Source organism: Pleurodeles waltl, chromosome 1_1 (genome assembly GCF_031143425.1).
Source record: "Pleurodeles waltl isolate 20211129_DDA chromosome 1_1, aPleWal1.hap1.20221129, whole genome shotgun sequence".
In the NCBI taxonomy this organism is placed as follows: Eukaryota; Metazoa; Chordata; class Amphibia; order Caudata; family Salamandridae; genus Pleurodeles; species Pleurodeles waltl.
The window spans coordinates 346,414,253-346,437,005 of NC_090436.1; positions in this window are offsets into that span (position 1 = coordinate 346,414,253).

The following is a 22,753-nucleotide window of genomic DNA, read 5'->3' on the forward strand; positions in this document are numbered from 1 at the left end:
GAAACAAGAGGAACCTCTGCCTGGAGAAGAGCTGAAGAGCTGAGGAGAAGTGCTGCCCTGCCTGTGACTGTGCTTTGTGGAGCTATCCTGCAGTTGCTGCTTCTGCCAGAGTAAGAGGGCAAAGACTGGACTTTGTGTGCCTTCCGTCTTGTGAAGAAATCTCCAAGGGCTTGATTTAGAGCTTGCCTCCTGTTGTTTGAAGTCTCAGGGACGGCAAAGACTTCTCTCTGCCAGCAGCTGGAGTCTCTGGAGAGACTCCCGCTCTGACAAGTGGTGCCCTATCCAGTCCCTGAGCCCTTGAAAGGAAAGCTGGTGGAAATCCAAGGAAATCGACTTCGGACGACTTCGGACCGACGCCACTGCTGGATCCGGTGACGACGCCTGCAACCGACTACGTGATCTTCGCAGGAACGTGATGACCTTCGCAGGCCCGAAACCACAGCAGCCCCGCTGAAGTCCGCAACTCCATGTAAGTCGCCGCACTACGCCATGACCGACCCCACTCGAAGTGCCCGGATTCAACGTTTCGCACAGACGCCGCGATCCCTGACTTCACGCATCGACTTTTTTTCACTCTTCACCAAAGGTACTGTACTTGGGGGTCTACGCGACTCCATGACCAGCGCCACTGGTGTCGGCTTGTTGGGAACAACTCCGTCACGACACCGTGTTAACACCTGATCGAGCATTTTGTGTTTCTAAGCGCTATTTTTGAGTTTAATATTTAAAAATTCATAACTTGACTTGTGTATGTCGGATTTTTGTCGTTTTGGTCTTGTTTTGTTTAGATAAATATTTCCTATTTTTCTAAACCTGTGTTGTGTCGTTTTGTAGTGTTTTCATTCAGTTACTGTGTGTGTTGGTACAAATACTTTACACCTAGCACTCGGAAGTTAAGTCTACTGCTCTGCCAAGCTACCAAGGGGGTAAGCAGGGGTTAGCTGAGGGTGATTCTCTTTTACCCTGACTAGAGTGAGGGTCCTAGCTTGAACAGGGGGTAACCTGACTGTCAACCAAAGACCCCATTTCTAAAAGCATTGCTGTGTGTTAGCTCTGATCCTCTTTTGTCACTATGTGTGTGACTGAGCTTCCAATATGTCTAAATAGCTCAAATTGCTTCTCTCTAAAAATCGGTGCAACTCATATTCCCTGACTGATGTATGCCAGCGAAGTGGCCTCTTTAGACTATACTTTGAGGGGATCTCCTGTGCATTAAATTACCTAAAGATCAATCGAGGTCCCAGTTTTTGGAAAAAGGTACCCAACTTAAATTGGCATATCAATAACCTGAAAGTAGAAGAAGTTAAGTCTTAAAAATATTGGGATTGGCGATATTGGGAAGTTGAAGAGGAATGAACAACTACAGGAAATAAGATCTAGACTTTTATTACAGTTGAGCTCCTTGGTGAAGTTTAATGATGTGTACGGAGGTCTGTCATACACACCATGCTTAATGGTTTTTAGGAAAAATCCCTCCTTTCGAATGTTACAGGTCTGACATATTTAGTACAAATAAAGAGAATATTTTAGACCTGGTGGAAAATATGCGTACAAATAGAGTTTAAAATCTTCCAAAATGTTCTTCGATTCAGAGTATTCAATGAGAATTAAAATGTATCTTTTGGGCATAGATGGCAGGAATATATTTTTTGAAATGTTCAAATGACCTTACTTGGGTGGACAGCTCGGAAACAATACTGTGCTTATGTTGGATCGAAGGTCAACATATTAAGCAAAATTTGGCATGGGCTCTTAAGAGGCATGTACAAAATAGTAAAGATCATATTGTATCATCAGAAGCTTTTATTAGCTGGGATCCCTTCCCACACAAAGAAAATACTTCAGAAAGCTGCTTTGATATTGTCTAGTCAAAAAGATAAGGTGTACTTATCCCAAAGACTTTCAATCCAAATGACTGTTTCTTCATTGGGAACTCAGATATGTACCAGCATCTTTCTTTATTTGTCATAACCTTTACTTTGTCAAGCATTCTTAAAATATGTCTTTATCCTTTCATGGTGATCCCTATCTTGGATGAAAAAAGTAGGGAAAATAAAGATTAATGTATACAGTATGCACTTCAAAAGAATATGCACTATTATTCATATGTTAATCAACTGTCCTCCTGTTTAATTAGGCGTTGGTAATTTTAAGACACTTATGGGCAGATTTAGGAAAAGTGGCGCTGCACCTGGTGCAGCGCCACTTTCCTTGCGCCCCCTTAGCACCCCCCTACTACCACCATGTGTGCGCTGTATTTATATTACCGCACACTATGGCACACGGTAGGAGACAATAGCGTAATTTTTTTGTGAGCTATTGATGTACTCTGCATGAGCAGCGCCAAAATGTTGGCACTACTCCTGCAAAGTACATAGAGGCCCAATATAAATAAGGGAAGCCGTCTTTTAACGCCTGCTCTGAGCAGGCGTTAAAAGTGCAGAAAAAAATGGTGCAAAATAAATTTCTTAGGTTTTCTTGCGCCATTTCTTCGCCCCCCTTGCACACATTCTGCCTGGCACAGGCATAATGAGATGCAATAGTTTACAAAGTGGCACAATGCATGCATAGCGCCACTTTGTAAATACGGCGTGGGGAAAATGCAACTTTAGCACCACCTTAGCTTTGAAAAAAATGACGCTATGGCAGTGCTAAGGTGGCACTAGGGCTCTTAAATCTGCCCTTTATTTTTGAAATATGGTGCACTGTTGTGTCTTCCTGCAATTAATGTTTTAACTGGCATTCAATTTTTAGATATGACTGTGGGTCTGGGGTACTTTTTACAATCTGCGAGAAATACGGGCATTCATGATTGGTTTTATAATAGTTAAAAGGACATTTGGATGTATTTGATTTTAGAATGCGTTGTTTAATTGTACTGGATGTACGGCAAAATGTCTAAACAAACATATTATTTGATTCTGATTCTCCTCAGACTAAGCCAAACCCAAATGTGGATGATGAATGCCGCTTTTAAATCATGCACGCCATCATTCACACTGATATTCACCAGGCATGGTGAAAATCATAACAGTAACATATCCCTAATTTACACGCTGCTTCCTAACTGCCAGCTAAAGGACCCTGCAAATCCGGGTCCACACGATTATTTCCTAATATGGGGAAACATTCGATAAGGTCCGGTCTTCGCTGCAGAGATATTGACTGTGATTTAAGTTCTGGTCTTTCTGTATTTCTGCAGCAACATCTGGCCAACTCATAATGAGGACCTTAGTGAGGAGGCCGAGTCTCCTGTATACACCATTACATTGCTGATCTCTGGCAATATTTCAGTCGTATCTTGTTTTTCCTCCTAATTCTTTGAAAAGGAGTGCTAGTATCGGAACAAACACTGGGGTGCAGGGCTCCTCTGTTTATTACCACTCCTCAGTGATAAGTCAAAGGAGAAATCTCTTTTGGCAAGTACAAATACTTGTTGTTTATAGAAAACTCACAATCAGTGAACCCAATAACATGCTGTTGCAGAGAGCCCTTCAAAAAACTCTAGTGAAATATGTCAGCATATCTCCATGTAAAGTGCTCTGGCCACCTATTTATTATTGAACTCTGTGTATCGGGTTATAACACTGCAAATAAACCTGTGTTTCAGGATGAAAGTAAATGTTATCAGCCTCTGTTTGTTACAGATACAACATGGAGGGTAAAATATTTTACTGTCTGGTCAACAGAATTATCTTGAAAATCTTGCAATAGGTTTACAGATTTTTTAGCATTTTTGTGCAGTGTAGATTTAGTGATTGCTTAATATTTGATTAGACACCTCCCAAATTCTCAGTGATTATCATAAAACCGGTGAAGGAAGTCCATCGGGCCCCACTGATTCAGGGAGGTTCTCTTTTTGGAGTGACTTGACAGAGTATCTTAACTCAGCAAGAGTAATATGTTGCTCCAACTGTTCTTTAACTGTTCTTTATTGATCTCTTCAAATTTAGGATCGTGAAGCTCCTTCCGATAATTCTTTACATGTTTGGATGATAAAAGGAAACAATCTTCTTTTGAACTATTTGCCCTGGAAGCTCATTGCCTTGGTCTTTGTCCAGCACCTGTTGCTTATCAGGGGAATATTCTGGAAACAGAAGCTTGAAGAACACATTGTCTGACCTAGAAAAGGGTTTTTTATAAGGAGGGGTGTATTGGTCTGCCTTTGATGAGTTTTATGCTCGACGTATAATGAATATTGTTATCTGGGTTGGCAACAACTTGTCCTTAAAACATAGTCATAGTGTAGTGGCCAGTGAGAAAGGCCTTCTTTTTAGCATGTTCACCCCAATGTTTCGGCCTGATACTGGTGGTAACTCACCGTTACTGTGGTCTGGTATTCCCTAAACAGGCCTAGGGACAGCGCTCTGAATATAAGGTATATGTTAAAGTGGTACATTTAAAATTGGCAATGACATACTTGTAAGTCCCTAATAGATAGTAGGGCAAGAGGGGTTCAAATTACCTACAAGTCCTTAGTATATAATAGTGCAGGGATGTTTAGAGGCCCAGTAGATTCCCTGCACTGGAGTGCTCTACTGTGTTGCCTGCTGCCATTTTTAAAGGCAGCCCAGCCTTGCAGACTATCTTTAAAAAGTAAGATGTGTGCATATTTGACTTTGGAATCAAGAGTACTTCCAAAGTGATAATCTACCTTATCTTTACATATAGGTAACCCCTAAGGTCTCCCTCAGGTGCTAAAGGGGTGGGGTGCCAAGTAACTATAAGCATGGACATTATAAAAGATGTTTTATACGCCCCGGTGAGGGAAAAACTGCACCTTTCACTTTTCCTCATTGTAGATACTTAGCTCCATGGGCTAACATGGGAGTATTTTCCATCAGCATAAGTATTGCTAAGAAGGAGATAAATGTGTCATGAAAGGTCTCAAATGATTGGTGATGATAAATCCACCAAATTGTCACTGTTGCATTTCTCATAACTAATACAGAAAAGAAGTTACAAGACTTTCTTTTGTGTAAGCCAAATTCCAGCCTGCTAGTTGCCTCTCCTGATTGGTCAGCCTTAACAGGATTAGCCAGGCTGCTTTGATGAGGTGATAAGTGGCCTGCACTGAGGAGAGGTTATCTGATGGGCGAGGACTGCAGCTGCAGAGTCCAGGCCAGGAAGGGGGCTGGGTAAATCAAACTGGGTTTCAAAGAAGCAGAGCAGAAAGAAATACAGGCCAGGCCTGCCCTCTCACCCTGTACCCCACAGATAAATAGCAGGCAGGATAGAGGGGGGGTGTTAATTTAAATGAGCCACACCAGTAGGTTGGTTTAACCAGGTCTTGCTCTTCTGGGGGAAAATTGTCCATATTAGGTTTTAAAGTGCAGTGCTTTATAGGACAAGAAAATACCACACTTTGGAGGTAGCTGTCATGCTTTGGGGTGGCACCCTGAAGCTCCTTGGACAATGGTGCTCCCCTGCTTGTCCCAAAGATGATTGAGTAAAAGTGGCTGAGCTGCATTGCAACTCAGATCTGCTGCCTGAAACCAAAAGAAGAAGAAGGACTGCCCTGCCCCAACCCTGGTCTGCAACCTTCAAGGACTGCACCCTGAAGTACTGCTCCTGTTACACACTAGACCAACAGCCCTTGGGACTTTGTCTTGCTTTTACAAGTACAAAACTCCCTGAAAGCAACAGGTTAACAGAGCTTGACTGCACCAAGTGTCACAAAAGTCCCCATCCTAGAGTGCGTTCAGTAGACTTTTAAGGACTTGCCCAGGTGCATTGAGAGAACTGTGATCTAGACCCTTGGATTTGTGTTTTGGACACTTTGAATCCTCAAGAGGAACTTCAGGAAGAAGTTCCAGAAGTTTGGATCAACTTTTGGAAAAAGCTCCATAAGTGGACCGGCTCCCTGTCATGAGTTTAGCCCACTACCCTCAACCGCGACCTGGCCAGGATTTCAGGTTCATTCTACTGAAAGCTCTGGAGCTCTAGACTTTCCAGATTTTACTGGGGCCTTGTGGAAAAGCAGTCCAATGATGTTGCACTAAAATTGGCTTGCAGAGGAGGACTGCACAACGTTGAGAGAGAAAAGCTCCAGAAAAGCGCAACAGTAAAATTTTGACTGAGGTCTGTCGCTCAGTGTATCTGTGCAGGGCTGCATCATGGTTGGCCTAAAACTTTGACTTTGTCCCGGTCAAGTGTGACCAGATGTCCCCGGTTGGTGCTATTGATTTGTAAGCACTAAAAATCTCATTTTTTAATTTAATCTTAAAAAAATTATAAATCAGGTTCCCTATATTAGCTTATTGTTATTTTGGTGTCATTTTAAATATACAAAATTTTTACTATTTTTATAAATTGGTGAGGGATTTTGATTGTGTGTTGTGTCATACTTATTTACTGCTTTAGTGCATTTGAATACTTTACATACTTGTCTCCTAAATTAAGCCTGCCTGCTCATTGCCAAGCTACTAGGAGTTGTGCTAGGGGCTGATACTATGAGACCTTGACAGGACCTAACATTGGCTTTGGGGCATTATTGCTAGAGGGAGGGGTGTACTTACTTCTACTAATAACCAGTCTCCAACATGGACCTTCAGGTATTCCTTCTTGGCCTGCCTAGGGTCAATGCCAAACTCGAGGGTTGAGTGAGATCTTGCTAAACTGGCACTGGCAGAACGAGATGTGTATTGTCCTATAATGGGTCCTATGGATAGTATTAATTTAGTGGATACACAGGAACTTATACGTTGTACCATGGGGGGGGAGCTAGTCATTTACAAATGTAACGGAATGGCAGGGCAAATGGTTTTAGTGGGGCAAATAATTGCATGAATGACTACAGAATTTCTCTTTTTTTAGTACTCCTATTTTTTCGGAACAGATGCGACTATACATTTATTATACATCGGTGATTTTTGGTGGCCTGGCAGGCCACAGTTGAGGTTTCCAGTTGAGCAGCCTGATTGTGAACAATCTTAAATGAGCAAGTCAGATGGTAGTACAGTACTAAAGTCTGCTCCTATTAATGCCCAGTCACATTTGCGCATTATATAGAAATTCATAATTTAATAGTTATACAACAGCCACTAGTAACCACTACTTGTATTTATTCCACAACCTTAGATGGATGATGTCTTTAGCCTTGCCTTCTATCCAGCTATCCTGAGCACTATAGGATTATAGGAGCCAAGAGGTCACTTGCAGAGGGAAGTGTGGCAGTGGGACACTAACTCTGAATATACAAGTGTGTACCCCTAGTTCAAAGAACGCATTTGAACGTGTTAGGTTGAAGTGCTTGCATGTTGTTCCAAAACTCTTTCTGTCTGTCACCTATCTAAGAGAGGGTGGTACTTCAAATCAGAGTTACTTGAGATAGCAGTGCCACTTATGCTGCTGCACTCTTAGTTGATAATGCTGGATGACCTCAATATCTTGTGTAGTATAGGAGAGAATGCCACAGCTAATAACATGCATGAGCATGTTGCATGAAAATGTTACATGAACAAGTTGCAGGAATTGAGCTTTAACCAACTATGAAGCCCCAAATAAATAAAAACTCAACATTTTGGTCGGCTTTGATTTCACAATAGAACGAAGAGAACCTTTACCCAGAATGTGGATTAGCAGAATCATAAGGTAACATTTTTTCAATAACAAGCCATATAAATTAAATCAGCATTGTGCTTAAAAACACAGTAAGACTAGGCTACAGGATGTTTTTGAAAGTCTCTGGTAAATACCTCAGATGAAGTGATTGCTCAATAACACTTATTAAATAAATGCTAATCCACTGAGTTGACATATTAAAACCAGAGTGAATAAAGTTCCAATCAGCCAAGAAGAAGCGCTCTTTGGAAGTTAGGTCAAGGTAAGTATAGCATTGCGATTGTCAGTGATTGGTAGCACTTTTTCCCCTTTGAAGTATGAATGAAAATCCCACATGCTGGAAGAAATTAAATTGTTGAGCATTTCATCAAACAACAGCAGAAATTATGTGCAAAAATGTTTACAGGGAATGTTAAAGGAATTTTTGAGTATCCTATTATGTATCTTCCATATTCTCACAACATGGATATGTGAGAGGTGGTGGCACTAGTCATGCGACGGTTGTTTGATGGGTAACATATGTTACCTGCTTGAGGGTGGGTTAGAGCGTTGCCTGGTTGTGTTGGCAGGGAAAATAGTTGATGAAGCATGTGCTACCATATAATGCGGTACAGTGGCGAAGGTAAATCTGTCAGAAAACGAAACTCTGAGATCTGTATTGTTATGATGAAAGAGTATTTATTTCAAGGTGACTATGTCAAGCTCCCAAAAGTCAGTCTCTCAGTATATCTCTGTCTATCAGCAGCTACACTTCACATTATGTGCCATAGTTAAATCCACCTCCTTTCACGTGTCCATTACATTTCAGTTTGTCACACAGGGTTGCACTTTACGTTGAACAAGTAAAGATCCCACAATTAGTCAATAGTGTCCCTTGTGCCCATTGTGACTATCCAGGGTAACAGCAATGACTATCCGCAGGGTATCTGAAAAAAGGAAATGTTTGTCATCAGTATGCAAGCCCGTGTGATTCTGCTTAGGCACCTACGTCCCATCCTTCCCATCCTTCCCATCTCTTGTCTCCAGCTAGAATATCCCTCTTTCCACCTGGAATTTCCCTCGACTTGCCTGAAAACGAGAAACAGGTGTCATAAGGAGAAGCTCCCGTGGTTCCATCATGCCCACTACCTAAAGTGAGTGAAATTTATAGAAAGCAGTTACCTCATCCCATCCCCCTACCAATTTGGAGGAAGATTGGCTAACATCTGATTGCATCCATCCATCTCTGACTCCATCCTCTCTTTTGATTAGACAGGCAACCACCCCAACGGTGTCCCCTATATAAAAAATGTAAACTCCTTCTAACTCACCATCTCTCCAGGATTACTGGTGCCACTGCAATTCTGCATGGACGTGGTGTCTCGGTTTCCCATGCTGCCTCTCTCTGTCCTCACAGCCCAGGTATGGTTTTTGTATTAGTATTATTCTATTTGTCCATTGACCCTCAGTCCTTGGAGTGGGATGGCAAAGAGTCATATTACTGCTTTGAAACCCATTTTGGTAAAGACAGCCTCCTGTCCTCTCATAAGGAGCCCCCATACCAACTGTGGCAGCTACTAGTATGTACATACACTCAACAGGGGGACTCTGGTCAGAAGGCTCCAGTAGTCCTGACATCCACCCTTTCCAGAGTCTGTTTTACCGTATATGATGTCACATCATTACAACTGGTCTAAGCTGTTGTGCTGCCAGCAGAATTGTTGCGTTGGAGGTGCTATTGTCCCTGTTTGATATTACCCTATGCTTGCTACTGTAAACTCCACCTTGCTTTTATCTGCTTGAAATCCAATTACTTTTCCTCCCACAGCTGCATGATAAGCGGTCCAGCTGACCCACCACTATTTGCCTAGCCATGCTGTATTGATTTGATTAATAACTAGATTTTTCATCACAAATATTTTTTGTCATCATGTGTTCATGGGACAGTAGACACAGCATAGCCCCTGTCTAACCATGCAGTCATTGTACAGTACTAGTCCATCTTGCCTTAGCTGACTGATGTTGGTACACTGTACATAAAAAAAAACAAGGAGCTGAAGCCCTCCTCCCCTCATGTTTTCCCTCCATCAAGACCTCAGTAGTAATGTCTGTGAACGTGGGTGTTCTTGCTTTGAGGCTCAAGGTTTCCTGCAGCACTGGGCAATGTAATGGGTCCTGTATACAGTAGTCTGTAGCATGAGTTGTTCTGCGTTGTCTGGGGTTCATTTGTAGGCAATACAGCACATGTAGGTCAATGTTTGGTGCTTTGCAAATGTGTACCATGATACTGTGCCAAAGGCCAGAAAACAATTGGAGCAGGATTCAGCAAAAATTCAGTGCTATGTGAGTGAGCAACAGGTCCTTGGGGGGGTATGTGAAATGTGGTACGAAGTTAATTCCTGGAATAAATGCAGTAACAGGTGGGGGACCTATAACTGATTGTCTGCCTACTATCAAGGAATAAATTATTAAGAACATCTTAATGCCAGAGGCCATTAAATAATTTTTCTCAACTTACCCATCAGCCCCCGTACCTGCAATATCAGGTAAGGTAAATAAAATTGGGATGGGTTAGCAAACCCTACATCTTTCGTTGATTATAGTGTAGGAAAGTGACCTCTTTTTGGCATGGTTACCCCCACGTTTTGCCTGCTGTCAGTATGATTTGGGTGTTTTCACTGGGATCCTGTTAACCAGGACCCCAGTGATTGTGCTCTCTCCCTCTGAATTTGCACAGAGGGATGCCCACAATTGGCATACTGTTGCCCCCTTATAAGTCCCTAGTATGGATGTCCATGCAAAATCTGTCTGCAGGCCTGCAATTGCAGCCTGTGTGAAAAGGCATATGCACCCTTTCTCAACATGCCACTGCACCAGGTCACCATAAGTCACCCCCATGGTAGGCCCGCATAGCCCAGAGGGCAAGGTGCAGGTCCGTGTGTGTTAGGGTATCCCTGACCAAGCAGAGGTGCCCCTACGAACTCCATCTCCATTACACTGGACTTCATAAGTGTGGGGAAGCCATTTTACCCGTGTACTGGACACAACTGTGTCCAGCTACATAAGGGTAATTTCAAACTTGAATGTTTGATATCAACCATGTAAGAATCATACCCCAATACTGTTGCCATTACTGGTTGAATGATTCCATGCTCTTTGGGGGCTCCTTAGAGGACCCCCAGTATTGCTCTGACCAGGTTTCTGGGGGTTTCCAGGCAGCCCGCCCTGCTGCCACCCCTCCAGATAGGTTTCTGCCCTCCTGCTGCAATTCAGGCAGAAGAAGGCAGAACAAAGGGGTTCTTGTGGGAGAGTGAGGTAACACCCTCTTGAAGGCTTCCCAGCACTAAAAGGTAAGTCAGAACCCAAAGCATAAACCCAAGGGAATATCTATGAAGAGAATAAAAATGAATTCATTTTTTTACGAAAGGATAGTTCTAAGTGTTCTTGATGGAGTTCCAAGGGAAGGGAATTCCAGAGGTGTTCAGCTTCAACTGAGAAAGAGTTACCTCCCCATATAGCTTTCTTGAGGTGAGGAATGTGAGCCAGCAAGGCAGCAGAGGATCTAAGAGGCCTTGCCGGGACATAAAATGACATACATTGCCTAAGGAATCTAGGACCCTTATTATGCAGGGCTTTGTGTGTCATACATATGGCCTTAAAATGAATCCGTTGTTTTATAGGAAGCCAGTGAAGAGTGGCTAATGCAGGTTTGGCCGATATATATCTAGGAGTATTCTTAAGTAAACGTGAGGCCGCGTTTTGCACAACCTGCAATCTCCTTATCACGTAACCAGGAGAACTGAGAAAAAGGGAGTTGCCATAATCTAAGTGATACAGTATTAAAGCATGAATAAGGAGTCTTCTGGCGAGAACAGGTAAAAGATTGAGGATTTTACTCACAGTTCTTAACAGGCCGAAGCAGGATGAAGCAAGCTTTTTGGATTGATGGTCCATCGTGAGACGGGGGTCTAACCAAAAGCCTAAGCTCTTTATATTATCTTTAGGGGTGGAAGATTTTTGAATTTGTACAAGAATGATGCCGGAGAGTTGCGGAGGGCATAATTGCCAACGATCATTACTTCCGACTTTTCATCGTTGAGTTTAAGTTTAGACTCAATCATCCATTTAGCTACATCCTCCAAACTGGATAAGAGATTCGATTGGGCAGTATTTCCAGAATTTGAAAGTGCCACTACTGACTGAGTATCATCAGCATAGGAAACCAGGGAGAGTCCATGAGGTTCCACAATTTTGGCCAGAGGAAAAAGATGGATATTAAAAAGAGTGGGACTCAAACAGGAGCCCTGCGGAACATCGCAAGTGAAAGAAAGCGTGTTGGAAAAGAACGAGCGATCAAGAACTTGAAAGGTTCTGTCTTTCAAGAACAAGGAGAACCAGCTCAATACATTGCCTTCCATTCCTATAGCAGAAAGTCTTTGAAGAAGAGTGTTGTGATCTACAGTATCAAATGCAGCACTAAGATCTAATAAGATGATGGCTGCATTTCCACTGTGGTCTAATAGTTGGCGGGCATTTTCATGACGGCTAGTAAAGCTGATTCTGTACTGTGCCGTGGTCTAAATCCCATTTGAGAGGGGTGCAGAAGTTCATGATCTTCAAGGAAGCATGAAAGCTGGTTATTGATGGGCTTTTCCATTATCTTGGACATGATAGGGAGGAGAGCAATAGGTCTGTAGTTGCTCAACTGCATGGGGGTGAGTGTAGGAGGCTGGACTGGCTTGTAGTGAGTACCAAGGGGTACTTACACCTTGCACCAGGCCCAGGTATCCCTTATTAGTGTATAGGGTGTCTAGCAGCTTAGGCTGATAGATAATGGTAGCTTAGCAGAGCAGCTTAGGCTGAACTAGGAGACGAGTGAAGCTCCTACAGTACCACTAGTGTCATATGCACAATATCATAAGAAAACACAATACACAGATATACTAAAAATAAAGGTACTTTATTTTTATGACAATATGCCAAAAGTATCTCAGTGAGTACCCTCAGTATGAGGATAGCAAATATAAACAATATATATGTACACAATACCAAAAATATGCAGTATAGTATTAGAAAACAGTGCAAATAATGTATAGTTACAATAGGATGCAATGGGGACACATAGGGATAGGGGCAACACAAACCATATACTCCAAAAGTGCAATGCGAACCACGAATGGACCCCAAACCTATGTGACCTTGTAGAGGGTCGCTGGGACTGTAAGAAAACAGTGAGGGTTAGAAAAATGGCCCACCCCAAGACCCTGAAAAGTGAGTGCAAAGTGCACTAAAGTTCCCCAAAGAGCACAGAAGTCGTGATAGGGGAATTCTGCAGGAAAGACCAAAACCAGCAATGCAACAATGAAGGATTTCCAGACGAGGGTACCTGTGGAACAAGGGGACCAAGTCCAAAAGTCACGACCAAGTCGAGAGTGGGCAGATGCCCAGGAAATGCCAGCTGTGGGTGCAAAGAAGCTGCTACTGGACAGTAGAAGCTGAGGATTCTGCAGGAACGACAAGGGCTAGAAACTTCCCCTTTGGAGGATGGATGTCCCACGTTGTGGAGAGTTGTGCAGAAGTGTTTTCCTGAAGAAAGACCGCAAACAAGCCTTGCTAGCTGCAAGTCATGTGGTTAGGGTTTTTGGATGCTGCTGTGGCCCAGGAGGGACCAGGATGTCGCCAATTGCGTCAGGGGACAGAGGAGGTGACCAGCAAGACAAGAAGCCCTCCCAGAAGCAGGCAGCATCTGCAGAAGTGCCAGAACCGGCACTACAAAGTGGAGTGAAACGGTGCTCACCCGAAGTTGCACAATGGAGTCCCACGCCGCCGGAGGACAACTCAGGAGGTCGTGCAATGCAGGTTAGAGTGCCGTGGACCCAGGCTTGGATGTGCACAAAGGATTCCCTCGGAAAGTGCACAGGAGCCGGAGTAGCTGCAAAAGACGCGGTTCCCAGCAATGCAGTCTGGCGTGGGAAGGCAAGGACTTACCTCCACCAAACTTGGACTGAAGAGTCACTGGACTGTGGTAGTCACTTGGACAGAGTTGCTGGATTCAAGGGATCTCGCTCTTTGTGCTGAGAGGAGACCCAGAGGACCGGTGATGCAGTTCTTTGGTGCCTGCGGTTGCAGGGGGACGATTCCGTCGACCCACGGGAGATTTCTTCGGAGCTTCTAGTGCAGAGCGGAGGCAGACTACCCCCACAGCATGCACCACCAGGAAAGCAGTCGAGAAGGCGGCAGGATCAGCGTTACAGAGTTGCAGTAGTCGTCTTCGCTACTTTGTTGCAGTTTTGCAGGGTTCCAGCGCGGTCAGCAGTCGATTCCTTGGCAGAAGGTGAAGAGAGAGATGCAGAGGAACTCTGATGAGCTCTTGCATTCGTTATCTAAGGAATTCCCCAAAGCAGAGACGCTAAATAGCCAGAAAAGAGGGTTTGGCTACTTAGGAGAGAGGATAGGCTAGCAACACCTGAAGGAGCCTATCAGAAGGAGTCTGTGACGTCACCTGCTGGGCCTGGCCACTCAGAGCAGTCCAGTGTGCCAGCAGCACCTCTGTTTCCAAGATGGCAGAGGTCTGGCGCACACTGGAGGAGCTCTGGGCACCTCCCAGGGGAGGTGCAGGTCAGGGGAGTGGTCACTCCCCTTTCCTTTGTCCAGTTTTGCGCCAGAGCAGGGCTGAGGGGTCCCTGAACCGGTGTAGACTGGCTTATGCAGAAATGGGCACCATCTGTGCCCATGAAAGCATTTCCAGAGGCTGGGGGAGGCTACTCCTCCCCTGCCTTAACACCTTTTTCCAAAGGGAGAGGGTGTAACACCCTCTCTCTGAGGAAGTCCTTTGTTCTGCCATCCTGGGACAAGCCTGGCTGGACCCCAGGAGGGCAGAAACCTGTCTGAGGGGTTGGAAGCAGCAGCAGTTGCAGTGAAACCCCTGAAAAGGCAGTTTGGCAGTACCCGTGTCTGTGCTACAGACCCGTGGGATCATGGGATTGTGCCAACAATGTCAGGATGGCATAGAGGGGGCAATTCCATGATCTTAGACATGTTACATGGCCATATTCGGAGTTACCATTGTGAAGCTACACATAGGTATTGACCTATGTGTAGTGCACGCGTGTAATGGAGTCACCGCACTCACAAAGTCTGGGGAATTTGCCCTGAACAATGTGGGGGCACCTTGGCTAGTGCCAGGGTGCCCACACACTAAGTAACTTAGCACCCAACCTTTACCAGGTAAAGGTTAGACATATAGGTGACTTATAAGTTACTTAAGTGCAGTGTAAAATGGCTGTGAAATAACGTGGACGTTATTTCACTCAGGCTGCAGTGGCAGGCCTGTGTAAGAATTGTCAGAGCTCCCTATGGGTGGCAAAAGAAATGCTGCAGCCCATAGGGATCTCCTGGAACCCCAATACCCTGGGTACCTCAGTACCATATACTAGGGAATTATAAGGGTTTTCCAGTATGCCAATGTAAATTGGTAAAATTGGTCACTAGCCTGTTAGTGACAATTTGTAAAGAGAGAGCATAACCACTGAGGTTCTGGTTAGCAGAGCCTCAGTGAGACAGTTAGGCATCACACAGGGAACACATACCTATAGGTCACAAACTTATGAGCACTGGGGTCCTGACTAGCAGGGTCCCAGTGACACATAACAAACATACTGAAAACATAGGGTTTTCACTATGAGCACTGGGCCCTGGCTAGCAGGATACCAGTGAGACAGTGAAAACACCCTGACATACACTCACAAACAGGCCAAAAGTGGGGGTAACAAGGCTAGAAAGAGGCTACTTTCTCACACAACCCCCCCCCCCAAACGAAGGACAATAAGGCTAACCTTGGCCAGTTGAGACTTTATTGTCTAAGTGGTGATAAGTAGAGAGTAGCTCTGCAATAGACTGGTTACTCCCTTTATCATCCACTATATGGTTACTTCCCTGTGGGGATGTAAACCACCCTGTTTGAAGTTTTTTAGCTAAGCAACAATGTGAAGATGTATTTTTAGAGTTTCTATCAGTAAGTTTTAGTTTAGAGCAGTGGGAATTGTCCACTGAACTTATTTGTAGTGATGGAAATGCCAGACAGGGATGCTGTCTCAGAAAAGCCATATCTGGGCAAAAACTTTGTCCATATGGCTGGAAGAGAGAACAGGGATGCTGTTTCTCTTGGGTTGGAGCAGGGCAGGGATGCTGTCCTATGAGCTCCACACTAGGGCAGGGATGCTGTCCTAAGTGTTGTGAGGCAGTGCAGGGTTTCTGCACTAAAGTTTCTCTGGGAGGGTTGGAGGGGTGCTCCATGTTAACCACAATGGTGCTCTTTTTGCACCAATGTTAGTTATCCCACAGAGAGGTACTTCTACCTCAGGGAGTACAGCTTTGGCAGCTGATGATTCCCTTGGAACAGGTGCCACCCCAGGAGAGGTTTCTCCTACCACAGGAATTATATCCTGATTGGCAGGGTGGTTAGGGGATACTGTGATAACATGTTTACCTGTTGTTGGAGAGGGATCCTGAGTTTTCAGGCCTTCTCTCCTTTGCTTTTTCATTTCAGTAGAAATGAGAGGGAACAATTCCTCTGGGATGCCCAGCATGGCTGCATGGGCATAAAACTCTACATCAGCCCAACCTGAGGCCTCTAGGTCATTACCTAAGAGACAGTCTACAGGTAAGCTAGGTGATACCACCACCTGCTTAGGGCCAGTAATTCCACCCCAACTAAACTGAATTATAGCTAAGGGAAGAAACTTAGTGGAGTTATGGACATCAATAATTTTATACTGTTTTCCAATGATGTGTTGTTCAGGAGCCACTAGGTTTTCAGTCACCAAAGTGATACTGGCACCTGTGTTCCTGTAGGCCAAGGCCTCAACACCATTTATTGAAACTGTCTGCCTGTACTTATCCATTGTAAAGGGACAAGCAGCCAGTGTGGCAAGGCCAATGCCACTAGGTGTGACAGAAACTGTCTTGGGACTGACTACCCCAGTTTCTATTATGGACCCATAAGTGAACCCAACTACACCCTTAACTTGACTGTTGCCAGCAGTCCCACCACTAGTACCACTACTGCTAGGGGCACTAGAGCTTGATGTATTAGTGGTGGTAGGCACAGGGGGGTTACCTGGACAGGACTTATCCCCTGGCCTATGGCCTCTGTTTTTACACACAAAGCACCAAGGCTTTTTAATGTGTGCAGGTTGAGAAGAAGAGGAAGAATTTGTTTTATCCCCACCCTCTGAAGAGTGTTTAAGATTTGAAGTGGGATCTTTGGTTTTACCCTTATCCCCATGCTTATCTTGAGATTTTTCACCATCTTTCTTCTTGCCATCCTTGTCACCACCTGTATGAACTTTTCTGTTCACTCTTGTTCTGACCCATTTTTCTGCCTTCTTTCCCAATTCTTGGGGAGAGGTCAGATCTGAGTCCACTAGATACTGGTGCAACAAATCAGACACACAATTATTAAGTATATGCTCTCTCAGGATTATGTTATATAGGCTTTCATAGTCAGTCACTTTACTGCCATGTAACCACCCCTCCAAGGCCTTCACTGAATGGTCAACAAAGTCTACCCAGTCTTGTGAAGACTCCTTTTTGGTTTCTCTGAACTTCATCCTGTACTGTTCAGTGGTTAAGCCATAACCATCTAGGAGTGCATTCTTAAGAACTGCAAAATTATTGGCATCACTTTCTTTTACAGTAAGGAGCCTATCCCTACCCTTTCCACTAATTGATAGCCATAGGATAGCAGCCCACTGCCTTTGAGGGACATCCTGTACAACACAGGCCCTCTCAAGTGCAGCAAACCACTTGTTAATGTCATCCCCCTCCTTATAAGGGGGAACTATCTTGTGCAGATTCCTAGAATCATGCTCTTTTGCAGGATGACTATGGGGAATACTGCTGCTGCCACCATGGGTTTCTAAACCCAATTTCTGTCTTTCTCTTTCCACTTCTAAGGACTGTTTATCCAAATCCAGCTGTTGCTTCTTGAGCTTCAGCCTGGTTTGTTCCACTCTCAATCTATTGAGCTCCCTTTCTAACACTCTGTCATCTGGGTGGGTGGGTGGGACATTCCTTGAAACAGAAGTATAGTGAGAATGAACAGAAGGAGACCTGTCCCTAACAGATGGCACCCTAACAGCTTGGCAGAAACATCACTTCTACTATGATGAGAAGGAATACTCTTGCTATGATGTGAGACAACACTATCAGTATGGTGTGACTGTACATCAGTACCAGCTATGCTAGGTTGTCTGATAATGGGCAGGCTAGGAAGTTTCCTTTCTGAATCTTTTGCTAGGGGTGCCCCAGGGTCAGATTGGGAACCATCAGCTAATTTCTCAACAGAAGTGGCACCTCTGGCCTTATCCTGTTCAACAAGCATATTAACCAACAGTTCTCTAGAAGGATTCTTCCCTACACTTAAACCTCTTTCTATGCAGAGACTCCTTGCTCCTTTCCAGCTAAGGTGATCGTAAGCAAGTTTGGACAGATCAACAGTTTGGCCTGTGCCAGACATTTTAGAAAGTGTTTAAGTGACAGAAAAAGTGAGAAAAAGTTTTTCAGAACTTTTGGAAAGACAGAAAAAAAATGTTTAAAACTTTTTAAGAACTTTTTAGAAAGTTTAGAGGTACTTTTCAGCACTTAGAAAAGAAGTGAAAGGAGAAAAGCAAAACTTTTTGGTTAGGTGTACATACACTGAACTTGTTTTGTATATTTTTCTCTTATGAAAAGTACAATGACAAAAGTGGTAAGCAGTTGCAAAGTACTTATCCCACCGCTGCACAACCAATGTAGGAGGCTGGACTGGCTTGTAGTGAATACCAAGGGGTACTTACACCTTGCACCAGGCCCAGGTATCCCTTATTAGTGTATAGGGTGTCTAGCAGCTTAGGCTGATAGATAATGGTAGCTTAGCAGAGCAGCTTAGGCTGAACTAGGAGACGAGTGAAGCTCCTACAGTACCACTAGTGTCATATGCACAATATCATAAGAAAACACAATACACAGATATGCTAAAAATAAAGGTACTTTATTTTTATGACAATATGCCAAAAGTACCTCAGTGAGTACCCTAAGTATGACGATAGCAAATATACACAAGATATATGTACACAATACCAAAAATATGCAGTATAGTATTAGAAAACAGTGCAAACAATGTATAGTTACAATAGGAAGCAATGGGGACACATAGGGATAGGGGCAACACAAACCATATACTCCAAAAGTGGAATGCGAACCACGAATGGACCCCAAACCTATGTGACCTTGTAGAGGGTTGCTGGGACTGTAAGAAAACAGTGAGGGTTAGAAAAATAGCCCAACCCAAGACCCTGAAAAGTGAGTGCAAAGTGCACTAAAGTTCCCCAAAGAGCACAGAAGTCGTGATAGGTGAATTCTGCAGGAAAGACCAAAACCAGCAATGCAACAACGATGGATTTCCAGACGAGGGTACCTGTGGAACAAGGGGACCAAGTCCAAAAGTCACGACCAAGTCGAGAGTGGGCAGATGCCCAGGAAATGCCAGCTGTGGGTGCAAGGAAGCTGCTACTGGACAGTAGAAGCTGAGGATTCTGCAGGAATGACAAGGGCTAGAAACTTCCCCTTTGGAGGATAGATGTCCCACGCCGTGGAGAGTCGTGCAAAAGTGTTTTCCTGAAGAAAGACCGCAAACAAGCCTTGCTAGCTGCAAGTCGTTTGGTTAGGGTTTTTGGATGCTGCTGTGGCCCAAGAGGGACCAGGATGTTGCCAATTGTGTCAAGGAACAGAGGGGGCATCCAGCAAGACAAGGAGCCCTCTCAAAAGCAGGCAGCACCCGCAGAAGTGCCAGAACAGGCACTACAAAGTGGAGTTAAACGGTGCTCACCCGAAGTTGCACAAAGGAGTCCCACGCCGCCGGAGGACAACTCAGGAGGTCGTGCAATGCAGGTTAGAGTGCCGTGGACCCAAGCTTGGCTGTGCACAAGGGATTCCCTCAGAAAGTGCACAGGAGGCGGAGTAGCTCCAAAAGACGTGGTTCCCAGCAATGCAGTCTGGCGTTTGGAGGCAAGGACTTACCTCCACCAAACTTGGACTGAAGAGTCACTGGACTGTGGGAGTCACTCGGACAGAGTTGCTGGATTCAAGGGACCTCGCTCGTCATGCTGAGAGGAGACCCAGAGGACCGGTGATGCAGTTCTTTGGTGCCTGCGGTTGCAGGGGGACGATTCCGTCGACCCACGGGCGATTTCTTCGGAGCTTCTAGTGCAGAGCGGAGGCAGACTACCCCCACAGCATGCACCACCAGGAAAGCAGTCGAGAAGGCGGCAGGATCAGAGTTACAGAGTTGCAGTAGTCGTCTTCGCTACTTTGTTGCAGTTTTGCAGGCTTCCAGCGCGGTCAGCAGTCGGTTCCTTGGCAGAAGGTGAAGAGAGAGATGCAGAGGAACTCTGATGAGCTCTTGCATTCGTTATCTAAGGAATTCCCCAAAGCAGAGACCCTAAATAGCCAGAAAAGAGGGTCTGGCTACTTAGGAGAGAGGATAGGCTAGCAACACCGGAAGGAGCCTATCAGAAGGAGTCTCTGACGTCACCTACTGGCCCTGGCCACTCAGAGCAGTCCAGTGTGCCAGCAGCACCTCTGTTTCCAAGATGGCAGAGGTCTGGAGCACACTGGAGGAGCTCTGGGCACCTCCCAGGGGAGGTGCAGGTCAGGGGAGTGGTCACTCCCCTTTCCTTTGTCCAGTTTTGCGCCAGAGCAGGGCTGAGGGGTCCCTGAACCAGTGTAGACTGGCTTATGCAGAAATGGGCACCATCTGTGCCCATGAAAGCATTTCCAGAGGCTGGGGGAGGCTACTCCTCCCCTGCCTTAACACCTTTTTCCTCTCTGAGGAAGTCCTTTGTTCTGCCATCCTGGGCGAAGCCTGGCTGGACCCCAGGAGGGCAGAAACCTGTCTGAGGGGTTGGAAGCAGCAGCAGCTGCAGTGAAACCCCTGAAAAGGCAGTTTGGCAGTACCCAGGTCTGTGCTACAGACCCGTGGGATTATGGGATTGTACCAACAATGCCAGGATGGCATAGAGGGGGCAATTCCATGATCTTAGACATGTTACATGGCCATATTCGGAGTTACCATTGTGAAGCTACACATAGGTATTGACCTATGTGTAGTGCACACGTGTAATGGTGTCCCCGCACTCAGAAAGTCCGGGGAATTTGCCCTGAACAATGTGGGGGCACCTTGGCTAGTGCCAGGGTGCCCACACACTAAGTAACTTAGCACCCAACCTTTACCAGGTAAAGGTTAGACATATAGGTGACTTATAAGTTACTTAAGTGCAGTGTAAAATGGCTGTGAAATAACGTGGACGTTATTTCACTCAGGCTGCAGTGGCAGGCCTGTGTAAGAATTGTCAAAGCTCCCTATGGGTGGCAAAAGAAATGCTGCAGCCCATAGGGATCTCCTGGAACCCCAATACCCTTGGTACCTCAGTACCATATACTAGGGAATTATAAGGGTGTTCCAGTATGCCAATGTAAATTGGTAAAATTGGTCACTAGCCTGTTAGTGACAATTTGTAAAGAGAGAGCATAACCACTGAGGTTCTGGTTAGCAGAGCCTCAGTGAGACAGTTAGGCATCACACAGGGAACACATACCTATAGGTCACAAACTTATGAGCACTGGGGTCCTGACTAGCAGGGTCCCAGTGACACATAACAAACATACTGAAAACAAAGGGTTTTCACTATGAGCACTGGGCCCTGGCTAGCAGGATACCAGTGAGACAGTGAAAACACCCTGACATACACTCACAAACAGGCCAAAAGTGGGGGTAACAAGGCTAGAAAGAGGCTACTTTCTCACAGCGAGTTTAGGCTTTTGCAACAAAGGTTTAACAACAGCATGTTTCAGAGGCTGAGGTGTGGAGTCAGAAATTAAGAAATGATTTAAAATGTTTTTCAATATGGGAGAGATTATGTTGGGAGGCCAAAGCTAATATATGGGGTGGAGCGGGGTCTAGGGGGGATCCCCATTTTATGCTATGCAAGTAGTTGGTAACAAGAGCCTCAGTCATAGGCTGAAAAAAAGAGAGCAAGACCATTGGGACTTGAGGATCCTTATGTAAGTATTGATCTATTTCTTGACTGGAAATGACAGTGAAGGAAGAATAAATGTAAATTATCTTCTTTTGGAAGAAGCCTGCCAAGTTATTACTGTGGGCAGTGGAGGCCTCTATGGGAATGTCAGTAGAAGAAGAATGAGTGAGTTCTTTAAAGATCATAAAGATCTCTTTATGGGAATTTGCAGATTGTTCTATTCTGCAACTATAAAACATAGCTTGAGCAGATTTAATTTCAACATGAAAAGCTCTAATTGTTTCGCTATATTGTTTCTGAGAAGTGATACTGTAATCCCTTCTCCACTTTCTTTCTAATTTCTTACACTTCTTTTTTTGTTTGAGCAATTGAGATGTAAACCAGTGTTTGATCTTGTGACTAGTCCTTCTAACGACCATCTTAACAGGAAGAAGAATATCTAAGGAGGTAGAGATCCAGTTGTTACAGTTTTCTATAAGGCCAATGCTGGACTTATCATAGTTAGATAATGAAAGGCGGAGAATGTCCTGCCAATCTCTGGGGTCCAGTTTTGACCATTGACGGGAAGTTGACTTTATGGGAGGTTAATGGAGGGAGAGAGGAACACAAGGTAGTGTAAATGACAGTAGATAATGATCCGTCCAAATCAGAGGAAGAGGAGTATGAGGAAGTAAATCTAAAAGATTACTGAAAGCTAAGTCAATAGTATGGCCTTTAATATGGGTGGGTCCTATAATGAGCTGAGTCAGATCTAATGAGGCCAAGTTGGAGAGTAAGGATTTGGTAGAGAAGCAGTGTTTGTCATCTAAGTGAATATTGAAATCGCCAAAAATTGTGAAATTGGGGGTTTTACAAGAAATACCAGCTACAAACTCCTATAAGGGCCAGGAGGGCGGTAGATGAGTATCCCAGAGAAAGGGTTAAAGAAAAAAAAAAACTTTCACAGTCGGGAATACCTAGCGGAGTGGTAGAACATTTGATGGAGTTCTTGTGGATAATAGCAATCCCTCCACCCCTAGCATGAGGTCTATCTAGACGGATGATTGAATAGTCCTGAGGTAAAGACATTACGACTTCGGGGGAAGAGTCTTTGCTAAGCCAAGTTTCTGTCAGAGTAGGTGTTACAAGGCTGT